This window comes from Schistocerca cancellata, chromosome 4, assembly GCF_023864275.1.
Source record: "Schistocerca cancellata isolate TAMUIC-IGC-003103 chromosome 4, iqSchCanc2.1, whole genome shotgun sequence".
In the NCBI taxonomy this organism is placed as follows: Eukaryota; Metazoa; Arthropoda; class Insecta; order Orthoptera; family Acrididae; genus Schistocerca; species Schistocerca cancellata.
In genome coordinates this window covers 76,524,111-76,537,073 of record NC_064629.1, presented here as the reverse complement: position 1 = coordinate 76,537,073, position 12,963 = coordinate 76,524,111, and the positions used below count along the sequence as shown (strand labels likewise).

Below are 12,963 nucleotides of genomic sequence, written 5' to 3'. Positions count from 1 at the left end.
TAGATGGCTCTGCCATAGGTCAAACGGATATCAACGCCGATTTTTTTTTTTTTTTTAAATAGGATCTCTCATTTTTATTACATATTCGTGTAGTACATAAAGAAATATGAATGTTTTAGTTGGACCACTTTTTTCGCTTTGTGATAGATGGCGCTGTAATAGTCACAAACGTATAAGTACGTTGTATCACGTAACATTCCGCCAGTGCGGACGGTATTTGCTTCGTGATACATTACCGTGTTAAAATGGACCGTTTACCAATTGCGGAAAAGGTCGATATCGTGTTGATGTATGGCTATTGTGATTAAAATGCCCAACGGGCGTGTGCTATGTATGCTGCTCGGTATCATCATTATTATTATATTATTGTATACTGAAGTGCCAACAGCCTTGCCACAGTGGTAACACCGGTTCCCGTCAGATCACCAAAGTTAAGCGCTGTGGGGCTGGGCTAGCACTTGGATGGGTGACCACCGGTCTGCCGAGCGCTGTTGGCAAGCGGGGTGCACTCAGCCCTTGTGAGGCAAACTGCGGAGCTACTCGATTTAGAAGTAGCGGCTCCGGTCTCGGAAACTGACGTACGGCCGGGAGAGCGGCGTGCTGACCACATGCCCCTCCATATCCGCGTCCAGTGACGCCTGTGGGCGGAGGATGACACGGCGGCCGGTCGGTACCTTTGGGCCTTTATGACCTACTCCGGAGGAGTATACTGAAGGGATCTGAACGCGCTTCCTTAACGAACACGTTCGCAGGTTACATACAGTTGAGCACCGTCACTAGGTCAGTATTTTTCTACATTTAATTAGTTACTGAATTTTTTTTTTTAGGAGAAGTCTCTTTCTTATGCAGCTACAGTTGAACCGTCAGCTGATTCACTGGTTAATCTTTCGGTCAAACAGCACTTAGTACCATGCTACAATTGTTGCTAGTCAAAACCATAAGCTAAATTCTCGATCAGTAGTGTAGGCCATCTCGTCGTACCAAATCCAAGTGTTTTTGTGATTCTATATTACTTTCAGTTCCACGTTACTTCAGCTTTTCTTCTCCAGGTCAAAAATATTGCAACTACCTTCATCCTATGGAGCAATATATGTTTGATTTTTTTTTCTTTTGAGTACATAAATCGTAATAATTTGGATCCTGTTCAGTCATCAGCGAAAGTTTCTAAAACACTGTAAAAAAGCAAGCACGAACAGAATTTCCAATATGAATAGTATTTCTGATAAATCAGGAAGAAATCCACATTACCAAGACCTAAGCCAGCAGATCCATATGTGTGAGCCTGAAGCAGCGTATTGGAGAGGAGAAACGTGAAGACACTTGACCCGAAGGCTACTAACAGGCCTATCAAGCATGCTGCCCCCCAGCAGGTGAGGTACTTTGGCTATGCTATCCCGCTACCACTGCTAATCGGCACTCAGCAAACTGACAAACCCCAGACACAGTCTCCTCCAGGATGAGGATGTCCATCCATTGAGAATTCTGAAGAATCAAGTGTGTATAATAATAAGTACTCGATTATGTCCCATAAATGTTCGATGGGTGGCCAGATCATTCGCTCGAATTGATCACAATGTTCTTCAAACCAATCGCGATAAATTGTGGCCCAGTGAAATGGCACATTCTCATCCATAAAAATTCCATCGTTATTTGGGGACATGAAGTCCACGAATGGCCTTAAATGGTCTTCAGGTAGCCGAACATAATCATTTACAGTCAATGATCGTTTCAGTTGGACCAGACGACACAGTCTGTTCCATGTAAACACAATTTTGGAGCCACCATCGGCTTGCACAGTGCCTTGACAATTTGGGTCCATGGCTTCGGGGGGTCTGTGCCACACTCTAACGCTATTATCAGCTCTTACCAACGGAAATCGGAACTCATCTGACCAAACCACTGTTTTCAGTCGTGTAGAGTCCAACCGATATGGTCACGAGCCGAGGGGAGGTGCTGTGTGCGATGTCGTGCTGTTAGCAAGGGCACTCGCGTCGGTCGTCTGCTGCCACAGCCCATTAACGCCAAATTTCGCCGCACTTTCCTAACCGATACGTTGGTCATACTTCCGACATTGATTCCTGCGCCGGCCGCGCTGGTCTCGCGGTTCTAGGCGCTCAGTCCGGAGCCGCGCGACTGCTACGGTCGCAGGTTCGAACCTGCCTCGGGCATGGATGTGTGTGATGTCCTTAGGTTAGTTAGGTTTAAGTAGTTCTAAGTTCTAGGGGACTGATGACCACAGCATTTGAGTCCCATAGTGCTCAGAGCCATTTGAACCATTTTTTTGAGGTAGTTCCTGTCTCTGCAGCAGGAACTGTTCGTGAAGATGGTTGTTGTCTTGCGAACGTCCCCATCTGTTGACTCAGGGATCGAGACGGCTGCACGATCTGTTACAGCCATGCGGATAAGATGCCCGTCATCTCGACTGCTAGTGATACGAGGCCGTTGGGATTCGGCACGGCGTTCCGTATTACCCTCCTGAACCCACCGATTCCATGTTCTGCTAACAGTCATTGGATCTCTAGCAACGCGAGCAGCAATGTCGCGACGCGATGAACCGCAATCGCGATACGCTACAATACGAGCTTCATCAAAGTCGGGAACGTGATGGTACGCATTTTTCCTCCTTACACGAGGCATCACAACAACGTTTCACCAGGCAACGCCGGTCAACTGCCGTTTGTGTATGAGAAATTGGTCGGAAACTTTCCTCATGTCAGCACGTTGTAGGTGTCGCCACCGGTGCAAACCTTGTGGGAATGCTCTGAAAAGCTATTCATTTGCTTATCACAGTATCTTCTTCCTTTCGGTTAAATTTCGCGTCTGTAGCACGCGATCTTCGAGGTGTAGCAATTTTAATGGGCAGTAGTGTTCGTGTTCGTCAGATCTTTTGATAACGGCGAGAGGAAATAATAGGTTACTGCTGTGTAAGTCTGCAAAAATGTGTAGTGATACATAAACAGTGGAAGAGTTTTATTTGCGTAAAATTTCTCAAGCGCCGGCCGACGTGGCCGTGCGGTTAAAGGCGCTGCAGTCTGGAACCGCAAGACCGCTACGGTCGCAGGTTCGAATCCTGCCTCGGGCATGGATGTTTGTGATGTCCTTAGGTTAGTTAGGTTTAACTAGTTCTAAGTTCTAGGGGACAAATGACCTCAGCAGTTAAGTCCCATAGTGCTCAGAGCCATTTGAATTTGAATTTCTCAAGCGAACTACAAATGTGCGCATAATATTTTTCTCGTCGATGAAAGTAAGGCACAAAGTTACGCAACAGACAGAATGTACTTCGCAGATCGTCGCGTGACACAGTTGCCCACAACCAGAAGCTGTAGGTGTTCTCGCAAAGAGATCAGGGGAGGCGAAGCTTGTAGTACAGTTAAGGCCTCTATTACACTAGGCCACGAGCGGGCGAAGCAAGCTGCGCCCCCGGCGTCATTGGGAATTGATTGTTAAGGAGCGGATTAGATTGGGGCAGGCAGTGGCGCCCACAAGCTGGCTGTGGACTGGCAACCGCTGCTAGTGGAGAGTCACCCCGGGGCATTGTATCATATGGAGCCTGCTACCGTTCGCGTGCCAGTTGCCACTTTTGAAGACCAAAAGTAAGAAATATTGTAACAAATAACGTGTAACCATTTGGTTACACGTTTGTAGCTCTGAATTATTGATTATCCTAGGGCAACCCACAGGAAACCAACGTATAATTTGTTTTGATGAAAGCATAAAAAAACCGTCTGATGATGAATTGTGAAAAATTCGAAACCGGCAACGAAACTTTTTAAATGAAGTAACCTAAAACTAATTTCTTGCTGGATGCTATACAACATCAACAATTTGTTTCTTATAGCAGCCGCCGTATCCAACCATGACTCCATTTGACGAAACTGCATTAAGAAATATTATTTAAATTGAAGGTCGAGGGGGAAGAAAGAAAAAGAAGGGAAAGGGACTATTGATGTCAGCTGGATCGGGGAATCGGCGGCGACAAGTGAAAATGTGTGCGGACCGGGATTCGACCCCGGGATCTCCTGCCTACTGCCCACCCGTACGCAGTGCTGTCGCATTGCGCGCCTCTTGGCCGACTCGCGTTTCCAGCTATCCGCAGGCCCCGTCCGTGTTTTTCATGCTCGATACTTTGCGATTCCCGCAGAATCTCCTGCGTAGTTCTGCGTACGCACGGGAGGTGGTCTATTCATTGCCCGTCGAGGCGAATCAATAATATAAATGCATGGTCCGAGATAACACTCATCTTACACTCGTACAAAAATACGAAAGCTACGAATTTTTGCTATAGTTTATTTAGTATTGTTAGTAAATGAAGCGAACCTCAGTTTACGCATATGCGGTGGGTGTAGCCGCGGCAGCCTTCCACACACGCATAATAATGATATTAGAACTGATATGAAGAGAGCTGAGACTTTGTTCATACGATTATTACGTTGTGCATTAACGGAAAAATGTAGTCAGCTGACTTTGTTTTAGGGTATCCAGCGTGAATAACGAAAAGTATGTACCGGGTAAAATTATACTAAGAAAGCTGAAATTTGGTTAAGTGATTGTTACCTTTAACAGTTTAATGAAAACAATCGTTCGCTGAAATTTTCGCGGAAGTGTTAGAGATAACTACTTTTTTTTACGAAGTTTCAGTTTCCTTGGTTTCCGATATCTGTTAATTTTGATTAACGAGACGTGCGTCTATGCGCGCGGACGCGTTGCATCATTGTCACTGCATCAGGTGTTTCCCTCTCCGACGAAATTATATTATTCATTATATTAAAACAGTCGTGAGCTGAGCACTTTTCCACCGCGAAAAACTCAGCGAACTATTTTTTTCTTTAAACTGTTATAATTAACTATCACTTAGACAAATTTCAAGTTTCTTAGTGTCACCATACTCATTGCATATTTTTTCCATGTTTACGCGTGAAGCTAACGTATAATACCTCACAACAAAGTCAGCTGACGATTTGTTCAAATGACTCTGAGCACTATGGGACTTAACTCTGAGGTCATCAGTCCCCTAGAACTTAGAACTACTTAAACCTAACTAACCTAAGGACATCACACACTGCCATGCCCGCGGCAGGATTCGAACCTGCGACCGTAGCGGTCGTGCGGATCCAGACTGAAGCGCCTAGAACTGCTCGGCCACACCGTTCGGCAGCTGACGACTTTTTTCCGTTTGCTTACAACATACTAAACGTATCAACAAAGTATCAGCTTACTTCGTATGATTTTTTAATCATTTTTATTATGCGTGTGTGGGAGGCTGCCGCGGCTACATCTAACGCTTCTATGCGAACTGATGGTCACTTCGTTTTTAGCAACACGAAATGAAGTAAAGCAAAAATTCTGAGCCAATTCCGCCATCAACATTCTGTTTGGCCACCACGTGATCAGTCTACTGTGCGTTAGTGAGGAGGGAACACGTCGTTTAATAAGTATATATATAGGGTCTTCGGAAATTCCCGTTACGAACTTGGAGTTGTAGAGGGGTCTGAGTACATAATACGAGTATTTTCAATAGCAGCCCGTGTTCGGAAACTTCATCCAACGACGCTACAGAGAGTCAAAGTTATAGGCGCCAGCGCATGTGAATTTATGTATTACATACAGGGTGATTCCGTGATGATGCACAAACTTTCGAGAACGATGGAGATGCATAAATGATCCAATTTGAGGTAACGGTGCCTCTACCATAAACGAACGAATCGAAAGGTATAAACGAACACCGTTCTGAAATCTCTGACTGTGGAATACATGTACCGGTACTGTTGTTGCTATTATTGTTGGGTAGGAAATTTTCTGATGAGGTAGTGCGGACCAAAACAGGGAAAAAAGTCCAGTAAACTTGGGCTTTAAAATTCATACCTGAAGAGTTAGGAGCACTTGGTCATCTTCGCTAATGTGAAACCCATCTCCTCTACTGATCAAGTGCTCGTAAATCTTAAGGTATGCTTTCTAGAGCCCACGTTTACTAAACATTCTTTTGTTGGTTTGGGCCGTACTATCGTCTCTGAAACCAACAACAGTACCGGGCATGTATTCCGCTGTCAGAGGTAGCAGAATGATTTATGCTTATAACTTCAAGACTCGTTCGTTTATGGTGCAGTCCCTTACCTCAAATTCATACGTTTATCCTTCTCCATCATCTTGAAAGTTTGTAACATCGTCACTGAGTCACCCTGTTTTAAAATACATTTACAGGCACCGGCATCTTTAACTTTGACGCTCTGTAGCGTCGGTGGATGTCGTTTCCTCAGATGGGCTACTAGTTAGAATATTATGTACTCACTCCATGTACAAGTTCTATAAGTTTTTAACGGGAATTTACGCACACACAGTAAATGTAGCCGGCAGGGTAGCTCAGCGTGTTCGGTCAGAGAGCTGGTTGCTCTCTGTAATAAAACAGTGAGTGAAACGATCAACAACGAACTTGAACGGATGTCATGTGACGTCCGCAACGACCAAACACAACGATAAAAAAAACTACCTAGCGTGAACAACGAGCGACTGCTGCGTAGTTGGCTGCGCCGCTCGCAGGCCTAGTGAAGTACAAGCGGCGTCATCAGTGGCGCAGCGTAGTATAATAAAAGCTTAGCTCAGCGCTGGCCAGTTGTTTCGGCTCGAGTGCCCCTTTGTGGAAGCGGAGGGTCTCGGGGATTCGCACCTTTAAAATTACTACATTCAATAGTTAACTTTGCTTTTCAGAAATGGTATAAGCAGTACCATAAAAATCAATAAATATCAATAAAATAGTCTTAGTATTATTCATTTATTCATTCTGCTAATTTAACATCATCTACGTCTCCAAGAACATTTAATTTTTGGAACCAGTTTAATTAGTTAAATGTATTCTTTTACAGTTTTTTTATATCATTGCTTGATGACATTCTCCTCACAGTCTGCAAGATAATGACTGTCAAAGAGAGACTCATGTTGATTTTCAAACAAGAAAAACTTTGAAATAAATGGTTGCAGCTCCGTCGTAAGTTGCATTGGGATGTTTCTTGATGGACACTAGTTTCGGACACCTGTGTCCATTTTCAAACCATCTTACAAAGAAAATTACAATGCACGTGACAATTTTATAGAAACGAGGCACAGCACATATTTGCAGTAAAATTATAGAACACTAATAAACATGTAAGGATTACAAATTTGTCATGGTTATTAGGTTTGACGAGTTGCCTTGCTAGTTACGTACCGTATCGTGTGACAATACAGTCATAGTGACGCTTTGATCATCACTGTAGGGGCAGTTTTCGTACATAGGCTGTACTATGTACGAAAACTGCCCCTACAGTGATGATCAAAGCGGCACTATGACTGACTCAGTAACAGTAAATAGACCACATAGGACAAGTGTTAAGAGAATGGTATGCGGAGACGACAGTTGTTACCAGGTAAGGACCTAGAGGCCACTGATAGCGACGCGCATCGGAGTTCAAACGTTTATTGAATAAAGAATACAGTAGACATTTTATCTTCGACGCGCGCCACTATCAGCGCCCTCTAGGAAGGAAGGAAAATTGGATTTAACGTTACATCGATATCGAGGTCATACTTCTGCGATGTCCGTCCTATGTGATCTGTTTACTGTTCTTGAGTCTCTGATCATCGCTACAGGGGCAGTTTTTGTACATAGGCTATCGCCTGTATTGCCACACTTGCGATACGGTATTTAACTAATAAGGCAACTCCTAAAATCGTGACAAATTTGTATACCTTACATTTATATTAGTGTACTATAATTGCATTGCAAATACGTGCCTCGTTTGAATAAAATTCCCATGTCAACTGTAATTTTCTATGTAGGATGGTTTGAAAATGGACACAGGTATCCGAAACTAGTCACCGTCAAGAAATAAAAAAAAAATACTTCTCAATGCAACTTATGCAACCATTTAATTAGATTATAAAACATGTTGCGCACCTATTTTTCACCTGCAGCATGTTGCAAGTTCATAAAGAACTCACAAATATATGCAGGCCCAAATATGGACAACATTTTCTTTGCAAATATCTTCAACCATGGAAATTTTTCAGCTGACGAAGATTTGAAAAAGTCAAGTAATGCTACAACATTAAATATTCCTTCGACAGTGTGATGTGACTGCTTGTCAATAACTTCAGGCTGAAGCTCCTCAGGTGCTGTGTCAATACCAGCGGTGATAAGATAATAAAGCAAATTGAAGTGATGCTTGATTTTCTTACAAGTCCTGAAATCATCTTGCTAATTTGTTCTCTAAACCCTATGCGGATGAACCCTAATCTTCGCAGAAACACTTTCAGACACTTTCACTTTACCTAATAAAGGGAAATGACAGAAATTATCTTCATCTGCTTGCCTTACAAACACAACTGGTTTTGCTTTGAATGATTTTACACGACTCCAGATTTCATGTGCAAACAACCTCTTTCCCTGCAGTATAACAGTCAGTTCATTCAATTTTTCAAATACATCAGGCGCAAACATCATACCATGCCTCCACACCTCAAATCCTGTTTTTGTAACAAAATCATTAGATACCTCCTACGCGTCCAGAAATAAGAAAATTTCATCCTGCAATGCCCAGACTCTTTTTAACACTTCGCCAAGGCTCAACCACGTCACACTGTTTTCGTGAATTACGTTTTCATACTCCGCCACCACATAGTGTACAAGAGATTTGATCTGTCGTTGGAGTAGTACCTCTCCTCTGATTGTGTTCACACCGCCAACAACAAGATCTACCATATGATTTAAGTACCGTGTAGCTTTACAAAGCCTCTCCCGATGGAAAATGCAATGAAAAGGCGTCACTATACGTGTCTTGTACTTGTAACTTCTTTTTTAAAAGCTTTACCATACCTACATTTTTCTCACTGAAAGCTCTAGCCACATCTGATGTAATGATTATTATTCTGTTCGAGGAAAAGCCACTTTTCTCCATACAGTTCATAGTACACTCAAGCAAGTTTTGACCAGTGGTTCTCTCTTTAATTGATTCTAGGCCAAGTAATTCCTCTGTGATGGCGAAATTTTCATTAATTCCACGGGTAAGGATTAGTAGTTGCGCACTGTCTTCGTTAGCTGTGCTCTCATCCATTGCCAAGAAAAACCAAACAAAATCTTTGCTCGCAGTCTTCAGCTGTTCTGCGTGTTCGTCACTAAGTCAGTGCGCAGCATTATAGGCTTTCTTGACAACGATACTCTTTCAAATTTTCTTGTAACGTTGGAGCACTATGCTTACAGACACTACCGTACACTGCTTAATAAACTCGTCATTCTTAAAAGGCTTGTTGCGTTTACCGAGATTATGCGCTACCCTGAAACTACAATCTGTAGCGTTATTTTGAAGTGTCGATTGCTTTGCAAATAATGTTTGTTGCTTGTTCAGCCTTTTAATACATTCTGCAACTTTTATTTTACGTTCTCACTTGGAAAATTTGAAGCCAAATTCGCTATGTTTTGTTTCCTAATGTCGTTTCAGATTGTACTCTTGGTACAACGTTATCGTTTCATGAGACAATACACACATTGCTTGATTCCGTGTATCAACAAAGAAATGTGTATTTGCCCATTCTTCCATAAACACATAATATTCATCACAAGTTTTAAATTTTTCAAGGAGTTCATAGTTCCTGGGATGTTGGAAATTTATACATTTACTTTTGCATTGGCAAAATGGAAATAAACTAGATCAACCGGAAAAGCAATGCACATGCGTAATTGACGTGGCCGCCCTAGAGGGAATCCTCGGTCGCGCACGGGAAGGAAATTTCGGTTGGAGGCGGGTTTTTCTGGAAGTCTTGGCGGACCGAACAAACACCCTCAGCGGCCGACGTGGGCCCGCGGGACACTACTTGCCCACGTCTCGCCTAATTGGCTGCCTAAACCATGTAATGTAACTGAAATACATCACAGAGGAGACAGCAACTTGCTAGTTTTTCAGTTTATGTTCAAGGCACACGGAAAAAAGTATTATTAGTTCAAATTTACGAGAAAATGGTAATTAATTTAGGGAGATCCTCTTCAGCTATACCAAGCTTCCCAAATATTATACGAGAAATGGTTCTTTCAGTGTTACACACCTATTTCGAGAAGAGAGAAATGCTACAACCCAAACTTAATGGCCGGTCATCGACATTATCTCTAACGTTAGTACCGGCCGATGTGGCCGAGTGGTTGTAGGCGCTTCAGTCTGGAACCGCGCGACCGCTACGGCCGCAGGTTCGAATCCTGCCTCGGGAATGGATGTGTGTGATGTCCTTTGGTTGGTTAGGTTTAAGTAGTTCTGAGTTCTAGGGGACTGATGACCGCAGATGTTCAGTCCCATAGTGCTCAGAGCCATTTGAACCATTTTCTAACGTTAGTTATTAAGAAAGTTGAAACGGAATGATATCAACTTTCACTGGTTGACTTTCAGTGAACAGTCTAGCGCAGTGGTAACACAGTGGCAGGATGGCGGTTTAAATACCCGTCCTGTCATCAGAATTTACGTTTTCCGTGGTTTCCCTAAAACGGTGATGGTGACTGCCGGGATGGTTTCCTTGAAAAGACACGGCATATTTCCTTCTTTATTCTCCCCGAAACCGAGCCTGTGCTTAACCACTGATGATGAGGTCAGCGGGGTGTTAGACAATCATGTCCCTTCCTTATAACGGTGTTCTCGAATTTCATAATTTCCAAACTTAATGTGCAGTCGATGCCGAGTTCAGATCTTCCTTTTTTTTCCTCTCCTTACAGACATTCGTGCACTAAACAGCACTAAATGCACCCCTCAATTATGGCAGTGCGCAGCTAATTTCCGTAGTAGATGCGGCGATCTTTGTACCACGAGCGGCGTTCAGTAAGTAATGCAACACTCCTTTTCCCGAAAGCAGGTCGGTTTTATTCAGGATTCCAATACGCCCCACTATTTTGCATACAAAACCGTGTCGTTCAACATAATCTGCTTTCAATGCGACGGCCTTACGCCACGTTACTAGGAGGTGCACTGTCCGACGTAGGAGCCACGTCAACAACCTCCCCATCATCGCATACTGCAGACGGAAGTCGGCAGGTGCGGCACCGGGCTGTAAGATGAATAACGAAGAACAATCAAATCAAGTTTTGAGAGCCCTTCTAGCATGCGCAGACTTGTTTGAGGCTTTACGTTGCCACGGAGGAGGATAAGTTCCATTGCATTTTTGTGGCGATGAACACGCTGAAGTCGTTTCTTCAATTTCCTGAGGGTAACACAATACACTGCAGAATTTATCGTTGCACCGTGAGGGAGGACATCAAACAGAATAGCCCTTCAGAGTTCCTGAAGAGCGTCGCCATGACTTTACCTGCCGAAGGTGGCACTTCGAACTTTTTCTTCGGGTGAGAGGTGGTATGGTGGTACTCGACGGATTGCCGTTTTGCTTTCGGTTCGAAGTGATGAACGCATATTTCATTACCAGTGGCCGGCCGCGGTGGTCTAGTGGTTCTGGCGCTGCAGTCCGGAACCGCGGGACTGCTACGGTCGCAGGTTCGAATCCTGCCTCGGGCATGGGTGTGTGTGATGTCCTTAGGTTAGTTAGGTTTAAGTAGTTCTAAGTCCAATGGGACTGATGACCTAAGATGTTGAGTCCCATAGTGCTCAGAGCCATTTGAACCATTTTGAACCATTACCAGTGACGTTGTTCCGCAAAAAACTTTCTCTATCAGCCTCGTCACGCACAATCAAATCAGCGCAGATGGCCTTTCGTTGCTGTTTAGGGTCATTTGTTCGCAGCCACTGAGCACACAGCTTTGAGAACCCCAACTGGTTGCGAAGTGTGTCAGCACTACCAACACAGACCTCCCGTTGAGCAGCGAGGTGTTTGACTGTGATCTGTCGTTTACCTCGAATGGGAATGTCCGCACGTTCCAACATTGCAGGAGGCGCAGCGGGAGATCGGACAGGTTTGCTCGACCTTGTTGCCATAACAGACGCCTCGCCCAACAACTCACCGTGCTTTTATTCACTGCTAGATCACCGTAGACATTCTGCAAGCGCCTACGAACATCTGCGATGCTCCGGTTTTCCGTCAAAGGGAACTCAATGACAGCTCTCTGTTTAGAACACACCTCCGTTACAGACGAAATTTTGAAGGCTACGTATAGCGCCACCACCAATCGGAAGTTCGTGAAACTATAGTGGCTGAAGTGGGAATATTCCACGAAGTCCCACAACAAATTCCGCATTTTTCAACCGAAACTGGCCCAGACAAAAAAGTGTTGCATTCCTTATTGAATGTCTCTCGCAGATAGTCACTTCTATTGCCAGATACTATTTAATTACAGCAACCCTGAAAAAGTAACATTAAAAACTGAAATTACGTCCGTAGTCCAACGATGCTGGACGTGAGTGGTCCGAAAAAAATGGTTCAAATGGCTCTGAGCGCTATGGGACTTAACTACTGAGGTCATCAGTGCCATAGAACTTAGAACTACTTAAACCTAACTAACCTAAGGACATCACACACATCCATGCCAGAGGCAGGATTTGAACCTGCGACCGAAGCGGTCGCGCGGTTCCAGACTGTAGCGCCTAGAACCGGAGTGGTCCGAAACTGCTGACTTATGAAAGGTAGGTGGTGGATAATTATTTGTTTATTTCATCCACAGATTTTCCATGCAGATATGTACAATACGTTCCCACATGTAAAAAAGATTATGTATTACAATCAGGTTAGTGACCTGATAGAACATGTAATAACTTCTTACTCAAAAAGCACAATAAGTGCGAATTGGGCCATCGTGTTATATTGGTTTACTTGTGGAATAGTATAAGCTAAGTCAGACGTTATACCATATATGGTGGCACTGCTCTGCTACGAAAAATGACAGTAAAAAAGTGAAATCGTATGGCATTGCTGGCTGGGAGACTGCCAAAGATAGGTTTACCCGCCTAATAGAGGTTTTTCTGTCCTTTGCGCACAACGGCACCTTTGCTTCGCAAAGTGTCGGAGTTGGGT

At 43.8% G+C, this 12,963-nt stretch overlaps 1 pseudogene; it reads left to right on the top strand.

Annotated features, from left to right (window-relative positions):
- Positions 1-380: 380 nt before the first annotated feature.
- On the top strand, positions 381-497 carry LOC126185576 (5S ribosomal RNA; annotated as a pseudogene).
- The last annotated feature ends 12,466 nt before the right edge of the window (positions 498-12,963 follow it).